The 16,636-nt window shown below is 42.9% G+C and overlaps 1 protein-coding gene and 1 pseudogene across 2 annotated transcripts in view; one reads left to right on the top strand and one right to left on the bottom strand.

The window, feature by feature from the left end:
- Adam19 (ADAM metallopeptidase domain 19) overlaps window positions 1–16,636 on the bottom strand; it is an 85,333-nt gene that overhangs the window by 55,981 nt on the left and 12,716 nt on the right. The gene's annotated exons all lie outside the window — the stretch shown is intronic.
- LOC107147933 lies at window positions 11,717–12,568 on the top strand (annotated as a pseudogene).

Genomic DNA, 16,636 nt, shown 5'->3' with positions numbered 1-16,636 from the left:
TATTAAGGAAGTTTCCAAACAATGCATTAAATCAACACTTCTTTTTCACTGCTTCCAATTATATCTTCTCCCAGTCCTCACAAGACCTGGCACCCTTCCGACCAGCTCCTGGTCCCATGTTTTGCTTCTACATTATACACCAAAGGATGTTTGGATGAGTACTGCTTACTCCTTGGGCCAGCGGGATCTTTATTTAATCTCTTCTCTCTCTCTTGGCTGCCTCAGTGAAGATGAGTAACCTGTCTGTACAAATAGGTCGACTTCTTGGCATCTGGTTGCTTAACTGACAGGGGCCTGAGTGGCCCTCAAAATGCCTCACCAAGAAGGGTTTGCAATTTTGTTTAAAAGTATCCTAAACGACCCATTATGGGTACTTCCCGGAAGTGGGTAAAACCAGTTCAGAGAAATGACAAATTTTCTCAGAAATACAAAAAAATTGAAGGCAGAAGTATTGCCTGAAAGCAGCTTCTCAAGCAACCATTTGGCAAATAACCACTGTGTTCCTACATCAGATTAGCTGATAGCACTGATAACCTGGAAGGGAAGTGCTAGGGCACAAGGTGTGAGAAACTGGCATTTGTAAAGATAAACCGTGGTTAAGGCACAAGGGGAAGTGAACAAAAGGACCCTCTTCGATCACTGAACCTTTGAAAATATACTTAAGAAGGAAACAGGTAAACCACATCCTTAAAAAAAAGCAAGCAAGGAAACATTAAAAAGGTAACTGAAGACCCCAAACTAACCTGCCGTAAATGTCGGTGCTTAGTCCCTCTTAGCTTCTGATTAAATCTCACAGTGACTTTTATAAATGTGCCCAATGTTTCCAAACAACTTAAAGCACAAACCACAACCACAGCACAAGTCAAGAACATCAGGACTTGAAAGGTCCTCCCAGATCATAGGGGACATCCACTGTTCTGGTCTGCTCAGCATCCATCCCACCTTCGAGGGACGACAGTGGCCTGGTCTGTAGTTAGAGAAACACTCGCCACTCACTGCACTGCTGACTGAGGCACCTGAAATTAGCCAAGGTTCCTGCCTTTGCCTGGCCATGTGCACGGGACATAACAAGCCTGGACAGTCAGTCAGATCTCATTAGAAGGGACTGTTAATTCCTTCATCTCATCCCTTCCAAACCCTCCTTCTTCAGCTTTTCCTTCATTCTATGTGTGGCCCATTCGTTGTCTCTTCCCAAAATATTTTTTGCCCCTTAGGGGCCCAAGTAGTGTGTAAGTTATGGGGTTTACTGTAACAAAACAATCTTGATGTACTACCCGCCCTGCCCACCCTCCCTTTTACAGATAAAAAATTGGAAAAAATAAAAGCAACTTGCCCAACATCACACAGCTGTATTTTGTTTCTAGACCAATCAGTCTCAATAAACTAGAATAATCTAAATGTTTGTAGTAGATAATGCAAAAGTTAAGTCATCCATCCAGACAGCCCCAGAAGACAGAGAGGAAGAATGTTCATGCAATCTCATCAATAATCGCTTATTGGTGGGGGTGGGGGTGTAAAATAGTACAAATTTCAGGGCACGTGGCATTGGGAAGCCCCAGTTCCCCATGGCTGGCTTCCACCATGTGTTTGCTCTTGTGCTTGGCCAAGCTGTGGTACCCTGACTGAACCACAAGCCCTACATCTGCAAGCCCACTCACTGCACAAATATTTATGGAGGCCGATCATGTGACAGATGGGAAGATAACAGGCAAGAGGCAGGCCTGGTTTTCCTGCCCTCCGCCTGGCACCTGCATCTCCCATTCATGAGAGCACTTGCAAACATTCATAGGCCATGCAGAGGGGGCAGATGTCTGATTGATCCCCAAAAGGCAAGTTTCACAGTCCTTCTTTCCTCCTTCCTTCCTAGAATAGTTGAAAACTGGTGTGGTGACCATCTGCCAGTCTCCCCTAACAAGCTGCCTACATGGATGGTTATGGAGGAGTGAGTTCGTGCGTGCAAGTGTGCAATGGAGTGCATTGAGGGGAGAGAACAAGGCTGGCCTCAGCATCCGGAGCTAAGGATGCTCATTCCACATTGGGGATCTCCTTTTCCCCAGCCATATTTCTATCAGCCCATACTTGAGTGGCCAACCTGACCTTTGCTTTCTTCTGGAAGTCCCACATCTAGGATGAGTACATCAAGAGATAAAGAGCTTCTGGAATACAAGGAACCCAAAGACATCCCTCCCATGTTAGATCACCCTTTCTCCAGCGCTTGAGTCTCTCTCTGAAGGAATCCTTTTTCATGATTTGCCCTGCCCTTCCCCAGGAGGTGGGGCCTTGGAAAAAGAAACCGTGCTTGATATAATACAGTCATTATAGCTCCTTGGCCCATCTGGACCTCTCTCCAGGGAGACTGATGCAAGAGGAGAACACTGGAGCTGCCAAACCCACAATCTCAGTGGGGAAAAGGAGGAGGAAGGGGAGCCATGGGTCACATGGGAGCCATGGAAGAGGCTGGAAAAGAGCCATAGTACAGAAGTCATAAAGACCCTGCTTTTGCAAATGGCTGAGGAGAGCCTGGCCCAGCTCCACCCACTCAATGATATCATTGTTTTCAACAAAAGTGGGTTTGAGAGCCCCAGAGAGGCCCCCGGTGAAGCCCCAGCTGCTCCAAGAGCTGAGTTCCTGGGAGAACAAGTACTTAGAATTTTAGATAAGGAGGAAAGACAGAGATAACAAAGGGAATGACAGATTTATGCTTCTGCTAGGCCCTTTAGTGTTATGGAGAGTACAAGACCCTATTTCTCCTGTGGATCTCATCAGTGGACAGGGGATCCTCACCATGATTCTATAAGGGTGATGACTAGGATTATTACCTTCACCTAGTGAGAAAACTAAAGATCCAACAAAAGAAGTGGCCTGAGGTCTCAACCACAAGCTAAGGACAGGCTTGAGACTGGCACCATTGCCCTGCTACTTGTTCAACCTGGGGACCTCAGAATAACCCTCTCCCTCTGCTCATATTCCCCCACTTCCCAGTATCTATGAGTCCATCATATAAATATCTCTGGAATTCATGTTCTTCTCCCCATATCAGCTGCCTCATCCCCAAATTAGTCCTCTTAAAATGCATTTGGATGCTGTCACTATCTGGCTGCGATGTTTTCCCCATGGTGTTGGGGACGGAACCCATGACTTTACTCATGCTAGGCAACTATCTGGCTCTTAAAACACCCATCATCACTTCCCATTGCCCTTGAGAGGAAACTTTTTAGAGGGGGCGGGGTGGGTACTGAGGATTAAAGCCAGGGGTGCTTAAACAGCGAGCCACATCTCCAGCCTTTCTTTTTATTTTTTATTTTGAGACAGGATCTCACTAAGCTGCACAGGTCTTTGCTAAGTTGCTGAGGCCAGCCTCAAACCTGGAATCTTCCTGTCTCCGCCTCCTGAGCTGCTGGGATTACAGGGATGCACCATTACACTCAGCTGCAAGAAAACTCTTTAAGGAGCCTATAAGGACCTTCAAGAACTCACTCTAGCAGCCTCCGCAACCTCTCATTTCCTTCCTCTTGTTCGGTTCTAACCTTGGAGAAGCCAATTTGCCTTCACATGTCACTCTGGCCTTAGGGCCTGTGTTCAAGCTGCCTGTGCTGCTTGGCATGCACACCCCCCCCCCATGGAACGAGCCAACTCCGCCCACCCTCTATGACCACCACAAGTTTTCAGTTCTTCCTTCCTCCTAGAAGCCATCCCTGACTCCAATCCAGAGCCAGTTCTTTTTCCCCATACTCCTCCATTCTGGAGTGCCCCACGTTGTTCAGTAATTGTGCAACCATCTCCACCACTAATCTCTAAGCCCCATGATGACAGAGGTTGTGTATGTCCCCTCCTTGCTTCTCCCAGAAACACCCACAGCTACCCCCGTGCCTGCTACATGGTCAGCTCTCACGACATCTGTCAAATGAAGGAAGTAAAAACAGAAGTGAAGTATTCTCAGTGAGCAGTCCAGAGCTCAAGTTCAAACATTAGAGATTCTCATCAAAAACGCCAGAGATTCTATCACCCACAGCCGTCCCCAACTGAGTGAGAGCAAGACCTGCCCCCAACTTGCCCAGAAGTCTATTCATTGAGCACTTGAGGGTCAGCCAAAGGTCTGTGTATGTCACTGAGTTCTAAATAGTGATAAAACTAACTTTCTAAAAGTCAAAGTATCTCCCGGATGAGATGTACATGTGGTTTCATTTTCAGGACAGAACCAGTCCAGAAACCCAGTACTGGTCTCACCTCTCAGATTCTTCCCTAGGAGAGTTGGGCATTATTGTCCAAGCAGAAATGTTAGTGGATAGGAAACATCCTGATTTCCAGGGAGTTAAGGTAAAGAGTTCAGTCACATCCTTGGAGCTTGGAGAAATGGGAGGTAGAAGGTGGTCACTTCCAGTGCATCTTCCAATTCAAAATGTCCATCCATCCATCCAAGCAGTCATCCTCCATCCTCCCCACCACCCTGCTTCTCATGAGATTTCCCATCTAGCCAAGTTGTGAAGAGGCCCCCATTTTTATTTTATTTATTTATTTATTTATTTATTTATTATTTTTAGGTAATGGGATTGAACTCAGGGTGCTCTACCACTGATCTACATCCCAGTTCTTTTTCATTTTTATTTTGAGACAGGATCTCCCTAAGTTGCCTAAGGCCCTGCTAAGTGGCTGAGGCTAGCCTCAAACTTTTGATCCTGCTGCCTCAGCCTCCCAAGTCTCTGGGATTATAAGTGTGTACCACCAGACTCCAAAGAAAAAGCCATCTTCACCCTGTGCTCAGCCCCTGAAGTCATGAGCTCCCTCTGCCAGGTACACCTCCAACATCGGCTCAGCCCAAGTTTCTCTTTAGTGGATATAGAAAGATACCTACTATCAAAATATAGAAAAAGTATAGAAAATCTATCAAAGTATAGAAAAGACAACCTAGGGCGGGGTTGTGGCTCAGAGGCAGAGTGCTCACCTAGCATGCGCGAGGCACTGGGTTTGATCCTCAGCACCACATGAAAACGAAATAAAGATATTGCAACTGCCTATAAAAGAAAAGAAAATACAGCCTAGATTTAAAGTAGTCTTAGAGTGTCTTTCCTAGAAGTAGTCCACCTACTTTGTGGACCACATGGTTTTACCTAAGGCAAGAGAGAACCCAACTCAAAGTCCAAAATAGAAGAACAAAAAATTGAGCTCTCCATCACTCAAATCCTCTGGTAGCCAGCTGTGGAAGGAAAAGCAACTCCTTCCCCACCTTGACATATCACCTTCTGAACTCAGATGATTTGGCTAGTTAGGAATACTGAATTCCTAAGACATTACGAGCACCAGAGCTTTGAGTTTCTCTTGATCCACACCGAATATTTATATATTATTTTCTCAGTCTGAATTCCTTTCTCATTCTCCCTCTCATCTCTTCTTTCTCCCTCTTTAAAGCTGCCCCCACTCTGAAGAACAGAGCTAACTCCAAATGACCCTCTTTGAGGAAGCTTGCTCAAATTTTGTCACAAATTTTCTCTTCCCTGTTGCCTCTGCAGCATTTGACTTTCAGTTCTACTGTGTAAATCTGTTATCTGCCTCGGACCATGCTTTTTGTACATTGTTTCCTCTGCTACAGGGACAAAGGTAGCTGTGTTTTCATCCTTACCTCCTACAGCACCAAGCACAGGACTCTATACAGAGGTGCTCAATGGATAGCCCTGAAATCAACCTGGTAGCACAGAGAAAAGTTGGCTCAGGCTTAAAATTAACAAAACATGGTACATCCACATACTGGAATACTAAAGAGCAACAAAAAGAAATACTGCAGCTGGGTGTGGTGGTGCACACCTATAATCCCAGTGGCTCAGGAGGCTGAAGCAGGAAGATCTTGAGTTCAAAGCCAGACTCAGCAACATAATGACATCCTAAAGCAACTCATTGAGACAGGATCTAAATAAAATATAAAAAATGGCTGGGGATGTGGCTTACTGGTTAACCACCACTGGGTTTAATTCCTGGCACCGAAAAAAGAAAAGACTGCAACATATTACAACATGAAGACCCGAGCAGTGGTGCACATCTGTAATCTCAGTGACTGTAATCTCAGTTGAGGCAGGAGGATCCCAAGTTCCAGGCCAGCCTCAGCAATATAGGGAGATACTATCTCAAAATAAAAAAATAAATAAATAAAGAGGGTTGGGGATGTATCTCAGTGGTAAGGCACACCTGGGTTCGATTCCCAATACCAAAAAAGAAAAAGAAAAAAAAAAATCCTGCAATATGTAAAAACCTCAAAAACATCACCCTAAGTAAAAGGTCCATATTGAATAACCCTATTTATAAGAAATATCCAGAATAAGCAGACTTAGAGATAGCAGATTAGTGCTTCAGTAGGACTGGTATGGAGGAGGGGGCTGGAGAATGGGGAATGACTGTATTAATTTGCTAGGGCTGCCTTAACAAAGTGCCACAGACTATATGACCTAAAAAACAGAAGTTAATTATCACATGGTTTTGGAGGCTTAGTCCAACATCAAGGTGTGAGCAGCCCATGCTCCTTCTGCAAGGTGTAAGGGAAGGATCTATTCCAGGCTTCTCTCCTAGATTCTGAGTTCCTTGGCTAATGGCAGTGAAATTCAATTCTTCACGGGGCATTCTCCCCATGTGCAAAATGAGTGTGAATTTCCTCTTCCTGTAAGGACTCTGATCATCTTGGATCAGGGTCCCACCACACTACAGCATGACTTCACCTTAGCTGAATACATCCACAACTTAGTCCCCAAATAAGGCTGCTCTGAAGTATTGGGTGTTAAGACACCAACATATGAATTTTGGGGACACAATTCTAACCACGGTATTGCTGTTTCTTTGGGAAGTGAAGAAAATATTCTAAAATTAGTTTATGGTGACATTTGTGCAACTCTACAAATATACTAAAAAACATTGAATTGTATACGTTAAATAAGTGAAGTATATGATGTGTAAGTTGTTTCTCATTAAAACTGTTTGGGAAAAAAGGGCAGGAGGGTTTCAATTTAAAGAGTCTGCCCAAAATCCTCAGTGAGAAAAGTGAAGCAGGAGGCATCACAATACCAAGCCTTAAATTATACTACAGAGCGATAGTAACAAAAATGACATGGTATTGGCAACCAAAACAGACATGAAAACAATGGTAGAGAATAGAAGAAGACAGAGACAAACCCACATAAATACAGTTATCCCATACTAGAAATAGGTTCCAAAAACATTCATTGGAGAAAAGATGGTCTCTTCAACAAATGGTGCTGAAAAAAACTGGAAATCCACATGTAACACAATGAAATTAAACCCCTCTCTCTCATCCTGCACAAACTCAGCTCAAAGTGGATCAAGGACTTAGGCACTAAAACAGAGACCATGTACCTACTAGAAGAAAAAGTAGGCCTAAACCTTCACCATGTCAGCTTGAGAACTGAATTCCTCAACAAGACTCCTAAAGCACAAGAAATAAAATCAAGAATCGTGTTTTGATATACATATACATAGTGAAGTGTTATGGTTTAGATGTGGTGTCCTCCAAAAGCTCACATGTGAGACAATGCAAGAAGGTTCAAAGGAGAAAGGATTGGGTTGTGAGGTCTTAACCCCATCAGTGACTTAATCCCCTGACAGGGATTAACTGAGTGGTAACTGAAATGGTAGGGTGTGGCTGGAGGAGGTGGGAATTGGGAGCGTGGCTTTGTGGTATATATTTGTAGCTAGAGAATGGAGTCTCTCTATCTGCTTCCGGATGATGATGTAAGCTGCTTCCTTCCGCCACACTCTTCTGCCATGATGTTCTGCCTCACCTTGAGCCCTGAGGAATGGAGCCTGCCTTCTATGGACTAAGACTTCTGAAATCATGAGCCGCTAAATAAACCTTTTCTCCTTAAAAAAGAGAATCAGTAAACAGGGTGATATACAACTAAAAAGTTTCTTCATAGCAAAGGAAACAATCCAGAAAGTGAAGAGAGAGCCTATAGAATCTTTGCCACCTGCACCTCAGATAGAGCATAAATCTCTAGGATATATATAAGGAACTCAAAACACACCAAAAAAACAAATAACCCAATCAATAAATGGGCTAAGGAACTAACCAGACACTTCACAGAAGAAATACAATTGGTCAACAAATATATGAAAAAATGTTCAACATCCTAGCAATTAGAGGATTGTATATTAAAACTACACTGAGATTTCATCTCACTTTGGTCAGAATGCCAATTACCAAGAATACAAGTAAACAGTAAATGTTAGTGAGGATATGGGGAGAAAGGTTCACTCATACATTGCGGAGGGGCCTTCAAATTGATACAACCACTCATGAAAGCAGTATGGAGATTCCTTAGAAAACCTGGAATGGAACCACCATTTGACCTAGTTATCCCACTCCTGGGCATATAGCCAAAGGATTTAAAATCAGCATACTATAGTGATGCAGCCACATCAATGTTTATAGCAGCTCAGTTTATAATAGTTAAGCTATGGAATCAACCTAGGTGTCCTTCAACAGATAAATAGATAAAGAAACTCTGGTACATATACACAATGTAATCATAGAATCTGCCAATAAATGGATGGAACTGAGACTATCATACTAAATTAAATAAGCCATCCCCAAAAACCAAAGGTTGAATATTCTCTCTGATATGCAGATGCCGACTCACAATAGCCAGGGTGAGGGAGGAGAGGAGGTTCACCAGATTGGACAGGAGGGAAGCGGGGGAAGGGAGAGGGATGGGAATGGGAAAGACAGTAGAATGAATCAGACATAACTTTTCTATGTTCCTATATGAATATACAATCAGTGTAACTCCACATCATGTACATCTAGGCCAGCCTGTACAACCACAAAAATGGGAAGTTATACTTCATGTATGCATAATACATTAAAATATATTTTACTGGCATGAATAACTAAAAAGAACAATTTTTTTTAAAAAAGTATGCCCAAGCTCAACAATTAAACTATTGGTGGGAGTTTATGAAAACATGATCTTTCAACAAGAATGGTGGGATATGAACATGTAGAGACACCAAAGACAATTTTCCTTTATCTAGTAAAACACTAGTAAATCCTCCTTGACCTAGTGATTTATTCTATAAGGTAACCCTCTAAAAGTAACATCCAAAGAGTAAAAGTGCATTCAGCCCAGCACTGTTTGTAAAGTTTTTTTTAAAAAAATCGAAAATCCTGAATATCCATTGATAAGGAGTGATTAAATTTATCATAGCATCTTGGTTACTGCTAAACTAGATGATGCATATACAGGGATTCACTGTTATTCTCTCTACTCTGTGTTTAATAATTTGATAATTTTTTATAATTATCAAAACTTTGATAATTTTTTGTTGTAAGAATTTTTGAAAGTTAATCATGGCATACACATGCAATGTAATACCATACAGCCATTTAAAATGATATGATAAACTGGGCATGGTAGTACACACCTATAATTTCAGCTACTCAGGAGGCTGAGGCAGAAGGATTGCAAGATCTAGGCCAGCCTGGACAACTTAGTGAGACCTTGTTGCAAAATGTTTAAAAAAAAATAAATGAGCCTGCATGTAGCTCAGTAGCAGAGCAATTTCCTAGCATGCAGGTCTTGGGTTCTAACTCAAAGAAAAAAAAAGTATGATAAATATACATGGAAATATATCCATAATATACACTCAGTCATATAAATGTAAAATGTTACAGCCTTTAAGGAGATATCTGTGAAATGAGAGGTGCCTTCCTCATAATTTAAAAACATTTTTAACCTATGTACCAGATGATCTTGCAACTCTACTTTGAAATGCCAATCCTAGAGAAATATTGCAAATGTGTTGAAAGACGCTACACAAGCCTATTATTGCTGCATTATCTGTAATAATAAGAAACCTGAAACCTAACGGTCCATAGAAAAATCAATAAATTTTGATCCATCAATTCACAGCAAACCTACATCACCATTAAAGAGAATGAAATGGGACCACCAATGTGCCAACATGCAAAGACATCGAAGACAAATAATAAAAAGGTAAAGTATAAAATAGCATATAAAGTATGATCTCGTTTACTTCAAAACTGTAACTTTCTTTAGAATTCTAGAGTTTTATTCTAAAAAATATCAAAAATTCCAAAAAGTTCTTAGGTCAATCTTTTAAAGTGGTTTAGTAATATCCATGCTATATTTCCAAGTGAAAAAAAAAATATTGGTTTAAAAACTGAGTATGACTCCACTTGGTTAAATATAGATAGGGTTAAAAAAAAATCTAGGTAAAACCTGAAGTTCAAGGCCAATGCCCAGTCACTGGATGTTAGCTATTGTTATTCTAAGGTAAACAGCTGATGATGAAGGGATTCTCAAACTCAAGAACCGCTGGCCTCTTCCAACTCCCCAGCTTCCCTTCGCTCTGACCAGGGTCCATCTGAGGCCAACAGGGCAGTTGACAGCTTCCTCCCATTCATTTTACCCTGGGCTCCCGCTGAAGGGCAGCCAAAGAAATGAGCTAGAGACAAAAGAAATCCATGCACATCCTTCCTGGCTGCACAGGCAGCCCAAGCTGCTGGTCCCTGGAAGGAGATAGAGGCGGAACTGGAGAACAAATCCCAACCTCCTTATCAGACAGTTCAGGGCCTTGCCCAGGGAGGGGCCAGGTGCTGACTCTGCCAAGCGCTCAAAAGAGGTACAGTTTGGCCAACTGGAGAACACTGCTAAGCTGCATTCTTGAGATACAGGTAGGTCAAACTAGGCCTTGCTGGAGAGCAGAAGTGAGTTTCCTCCCAGGGGCAATGGGTTCTAAAGTCACTCTTCTTAATTACATCTGGAAATCAACTCAGGGGAATTCCCTCTTACATCATCCTGAAATGTTTTTCAGACCCTGCAAAATATAAATAATGGTGGCTATAGACTGTGCTCTCATGATGCAGCAGGCACAGTGTAAGTCCTTTAAAAGCATTACATCATTGAAGTCACAGAACATCCTGTGAAGTAGCCACTGATATCCCTAGCATGGGGGTGAAGAAACGAGACTCCCAAAAAGTTACTTAACTTTCACACCTCCAGAGACTGTAAAGAGCCAGGTTCGGATCCACATGTGGATTATGCCACTACTTTACACAAACCTTCAAACTCTCACCAGGACAGGTGAAAAGAAAGGAAAGTGAGATGGTTGAACAAGGAGAAGCAATGCTGATTCTAACCAAGACAGGGCTCAAAGCACACTGAGCCAGGGTGGGACATCTGCGAATAACATCATTACCTGGTTAAGGCCCTTGTACTTTAGAGTCAACCAGACCTGGCTTCACCTCCTGGCTCTGCCCTTTATACCCAGGTGACCTTGAGCAAGTCACACTGTTCTACACTTCGGGGTGCCCATCTGCCAAATAGTGGTAACTACGCCTCACTGGGTGGTCGTCATGATTAGAGGAACCGCATAAAGATTGCATGACAGTGCCTGTCACACAGGCATGGCTACATCTTGACTATTGCCACCATTGTCATCATTACTGGTATCTGACTATCAATTCTAGTTACTCTCAACCAGAAGTTCCCTATGGGGACTGGGCATCAAGGAACATGACCCGAACTGAGGAAATGTGGATGAGCAATAACCACACAGATTGTTTCTCAATCTGTTTTCTCTTGTTACTTGCACGCCTGAAGAAAGTAGCAAGGGTCACATGTAATTCCTTGCATCACCAAGAGACTTCAGAAAACATTTGTCCTTGACTCAGTATTAATAAAAGTTGGCATATACTAAAATACTACGTGCTAGTGCCGGATAGTAGACTAAGCACATCATAATATATTTTCTCTTAACCACAAACCCTGTGTGTTTTGTTTCCTAGTGTGTCTTGTTTCCTAGGTTTGCTGTGTAATAAAGTACCAGGAAGTTGGTGGATTAAAACAATAGAAAGATGGGGTTTTTTCACAGCTTTGGAGGCAGAAGAATAAAATCAGTATCCCTCGGCAAAAAATCAAGGTGTCAGCAGGGCTGTGCTCCCTCTGGGAGAATCTGTTCCTACCTCTTCCTGCATCTGGTGGCTGCCAGCATTCCTTGGCTTGTGGCTGCACCACTCCATTCTCTGCCACCATCATCTCTTCTGTCAGTGACCAACTCTCACTCTTAAACACATTTATGTGCTTCCCTCATAAACACATTTGTGATTGTATTTAGGGCCCACCCAGATATCTAGGACAATCTTCCTATGTCCAGATCTTTGACTTAGCCGTTTCCATGCCATCCCTTTCTTTCCTTGTCAAGAGCACTCCTGCAAACATGGTGAACGCTCCTAAAACATAGCACAATTTCTGTAAGAAGCGTGGCTAGCACCAATCCCACCAAGTGACGCACTCCAAGAAGGGTAAGGATTCTCTGCATGTCCAGGGAAAGTGGCATTCTGATAGGAAGCAAAGTGGCTATGGGGGGCAAACTAAGCTGATGCTCCAAACAATGCTGAAACTCCATAGAAGACGGTGTTGGGGCTCGAGTGTGTCCAACCCAACTGCAGCTCAAAGAGAATGCTGGTTACCAAGAGATGCAGGCTTTTGAACCAGCAAGAGACAATAAGAGAAAGCGCCACATGATCCAGTTCCAAGTCTCCTCATAAAGTTGTTTTACTATGAAGACAATAAAATCTTGAGGCTATATTTAAAAAAAAAAAAAAAAACTCTAATCATACTTACAAAAAACTTTTTTTTTTTTTTAAGGCAATGCCATCACATGTTCCAAGCATTAGAATGTGGATACTTTGGGGGGAGGAAGTGCATTTCTTAACCTATAACATCCTGTCATGAAGGTATTAATGGCAGTTTCCATGCAGGGATAGAATGAATTGAGGGGCAGGCAGACCTGTGTTTGACTCCTGGCTTTGTCTAATTTAATTAAACTCCTCATGCTTAAGTTTCCTTATTTATAAAGTGTAGATAATAATAATAATTCCTCTTTCAAAGGGTGCCATGAGAATTAAATAGGACATTGTGTCCAGAGGCTTTGCACAGGGGCCAGCTCTCAGTAAATGCTTACCAAAGAGCAAGTATATTATTAGGAATCAGATAAAGAAGTAAAACATAGAAGGCAAGTGACTTGCTAAAGACCACCTAGCCAGGAGGCATCAGAGCCTAAAATTAAATATGGGTCTCCCGTGCCTAACTTGGAGCCTATTCCACCCCACAGACAATCTCTTCCTGAGGCAGAGACTTTTTCTATTTTACCACTTCCACAGTGTCCTTTAAATAGGTAGTGTAGAAAGAGCTCTTAAAACCCAACTGGGACAAAAGCCCCATCTGACAGATCAGAAAGTGAGGCTAAGGAGGGCCTGACTGGCATGTGGACCAATTCCAAATTGTCTGCCTTTGAGCTCAGTGCTGTGTCCACTGAACCAGGATGTCCCAATCTCAAGTCAGTTCCCCTAAACACAGCTAGGCACCAAGGTTTGCAAAGCACATGTTTCCATGTGTATAAATATTCATGTAATAAACCATGTCATATATATTCATTAGAGTAGAGTACTGCATTCACAACCTCCAGCTGGGTCTAAAAACCAAGTAGTAGAATTAAATATGCACCATAATTTCATTTCTGCTTCCCCTGCCCTAACCATATCAACGGTCTCTGTGTATGCTTCCGCCTTGTGTTTTTGTGCAACTGTGTCTACGAGTATCCATGTCTGTGTTTTCAATGCACATTAGTTTGGGGCTAATGTGCTCATGGCCTTCAGAGTCAACACACCTGTGTTATTTCCATCTGGGATGCTTCCTGACACTTGCTTAGGCAACAGTATAGCGGCACCTCTTCAGATCACCACTACCCCTACTGAGACTGAGTTTCAACAATGGGCCCTAAGAAGGTATATTGTGTTTCCCATGATTTAAAAATAATGCTGTCTTAGTTCATTCAGGCTGCTACTACAGAATGCTATAAACCAGATGGCTTATAAGCCATGGTTATTTTTCTCACAGTTCCAGTGACTGAGAAGTCCAAGGTCAAGGCCTTGGCCGATTTGATGTCTGATCAGAGCTCACTTTCTGCTTCACACATGGTACTTCTAGTTGTCTTTTCCTATGGTAAAAGAGTGAGCCATCTCCCTGGGGTCTCTTTTTCAAGGACTCTAAATCCTATAAGGACACTTGGGCCTCCTACATGAACTACTCACTTTCTAAAGGCACCACATCCTAATAGTATCACACTGGGGGTTAGGATTCCAACAGATGGATTTGCAAGCAATGTGATCACTTAGTCTATTGCAACTAGAAACCCTGTGGATGCAGAGATGTGCTTGAGAACTTGGCTTGGATAGACATCACCTCAGACTGTCTAACAATCCATTTGTTCTGAAACTCTAGGGGCTTCATACAAGATGGGAATTATAAATGAAACCAATCTCAATCTCCAAAGCCACAGGTGGAAACTTCACCTCCAAGAGGACCACTAGGTCTCTCTAGGGCAAAGTACCTAGCACTGCACTTAGAATTTAAATTCACTCATGCATTCACTGCCTTTAATGCAGCAGGATTAATTCCACTCCTGATACTCCCCCCAGCAAAAAAAAAAAAAAGTTAGAAGGAAATTTTAGACTTCCACAGGCAACTCCCATCAAATTCTGGTGTCCCCTCCCATCCATCCAAGTGTTTCCTCTGCACTGGTCGCCTTGGCTCATACAATTTTGGCTGGAGGGAATGGGGAGCCCAGCTGTGAGTAGAGTTTGGAAAAACATTTTGAATACTTTGGATCTGCCAAATACTTGGTTAAAGAATGATATCCTTTAATTTCTTAAGCCATGTGTGTTTTAAGTGGAATGTAATCCATACATCTGTGAGTCATTTAAGGGCAAGTCGGTGAAGCTGGTCTCACTAAGAGCATTGGGACTCCATCTAAACCCTTCTAAGCTTCTCTTTGATTCAGGAAATTGAATTTTGCCAACAACAAATGAAGCTCCTGAGAAGAAAGGGGTGAAATAGAGCTGCCCTTTATCCTAGATAAGATGTTAGAGTCTCCTGACCCCAAAAGAAGCTGGGAACCTAAGAAGGAGCTCCATTCCTAGCTGGTGTTCAGGGTTCTGCTCCATGTCAGCCCCATATTTCTACAGAACCCCTTGGAAGAAAAGGGCAGGAATAAGAAGTGTAACTAATCCATCCTGTCTATTATTGAGAAACTTTCCATCTGCTTATCCCCCCCTTCTCGCTTTCTCTAGCATTTATACAATCCAAATAGAGTTGAGGCAAAAAGAAGAAAATAGAGAACTAGATCACCCAGGTAACAGTGAAGGACTGTTATTTTTCCAGGCTGTAGCTTGATTTCCAGCACAAGAAAAGCAATCTCCTTTCCCATTGTGTCTCTGAGATATGAAGAAAGATTAAATCAGAAGTCATGGTGGGTATCAAAACCCATAAACCTCTGACTGCTCAAATTCTACCTTGACAATGACTGTTCCCTGTGGGGTTCAGCGAAGAAAAAAAAACACAAAGGAAAACAAATATCCATTCATACCAGCTAGACTTTTGTAAACAGGACCTCTCTTTAGCTAACTGGACTGGATGAGACCAAAGGACGCCTCTTCCTTCCTTAAGCCAAAACCGAAGTATCCTCTTCTGGACCCAAAGGCAGGCAGTACACTGAAGAGATGAGGGTCCTAGAGTGTGCTTAAGAGACTATCAGAGATACATGGCCACAGGTCCTCTGGCAAAGTCCCCACCCTTTGAACTGTCATTAGCCTTCGAAAGTGACCTTGTCATAGAGTGCTCCTGCCATGCACAGTGTACCCAGCGAGTATCCTGGAAGCAGGGTAACAGTTCAGCATGCCCTCTCCTTGGGAAAAAGCCAAGAAACGAGAGGAGAAGGCCAGGGCCATCCATCCATCCATCTCCCGGGATGCCAACGCCAAGGAAGGAAGACTCCATCCGTTTCAGCAAACAAGATTTTGTCTGATATGGTCCCTGGGCTGATAGAGCAGTCTTCAGAACGTGGGAAATGGCACGGAGAAAAAATATTATGGATTTCTGCCTCAAAACTGTGGGCTGTGGAAAGAGCAACCTATCATTTCTGCCCTGTAATTTCCCTCCTGACCCGAAGAGTCCTGAGCTAGTAGTTCATCCCCAACCTCAAGGTCCTATGGCTTTCGGGTGCGATTTCCCTTCAACCCACTGCCCGCTATCACCAGGGAGGTCACCACAGCTAGAACAAACTTCCTGAGGCAGAGACTTTTTCTATTTTTGCACTTCCACAGTGTCCTTTAAATAGGTAGTGTAGAAAGAGCTCTTAAAACCCAACTAGGACAAAAGCCCCATCTGACAGATCAGAAAGTGAGGATAAGAAGGGCCTGACTGGCATGTGGACCAATTCCAAATTGTCTGCCTTTGAGCTCAGTGCTGTGTCCACTGAACCAGGATGTCCCAATCTCAAGTCAGTTCCCCTAAACACAGCTAGGCACCAAGGTTTGCAAAGCACATGTTTCCATGTGTATAAATATTCATGTAATAAACCATGTCATATATATTCATTAGAGTAGAGTACTGCCTTCACAACCTCCAGCTGGGTCTAAAAACCAAGTAGTAGAATTAAGCATGCACCATAATTTCATTTCTGCTTCCCCTGCCCCAACCACATCAACAGTCTCCGTGTGTGCTTCTGCCTTGTGTTTTTGTGCAACTGTGTCTACGAGTATCCATGTCTGTGTTTT

Source organism: Marmota marmota, unplaced genomic scaffold (genome assembly GCF_001458135.2).
Source record: "Marmota marmota marmota unplaced genomic scaffold, marMar, whole genome shotgun sequence".
Taxonomy (NCBI): Eukaryota; Metazoa; Chordata; class Mammalia; order Rodentia; family Sciuridae; genus Marmota; species Marmota marmota.
The sequence above is the reverse complement of the archived record's forward strand: the minus strand, read 5'-3'. Positions and strand labels throughout refer to the sequence as shown.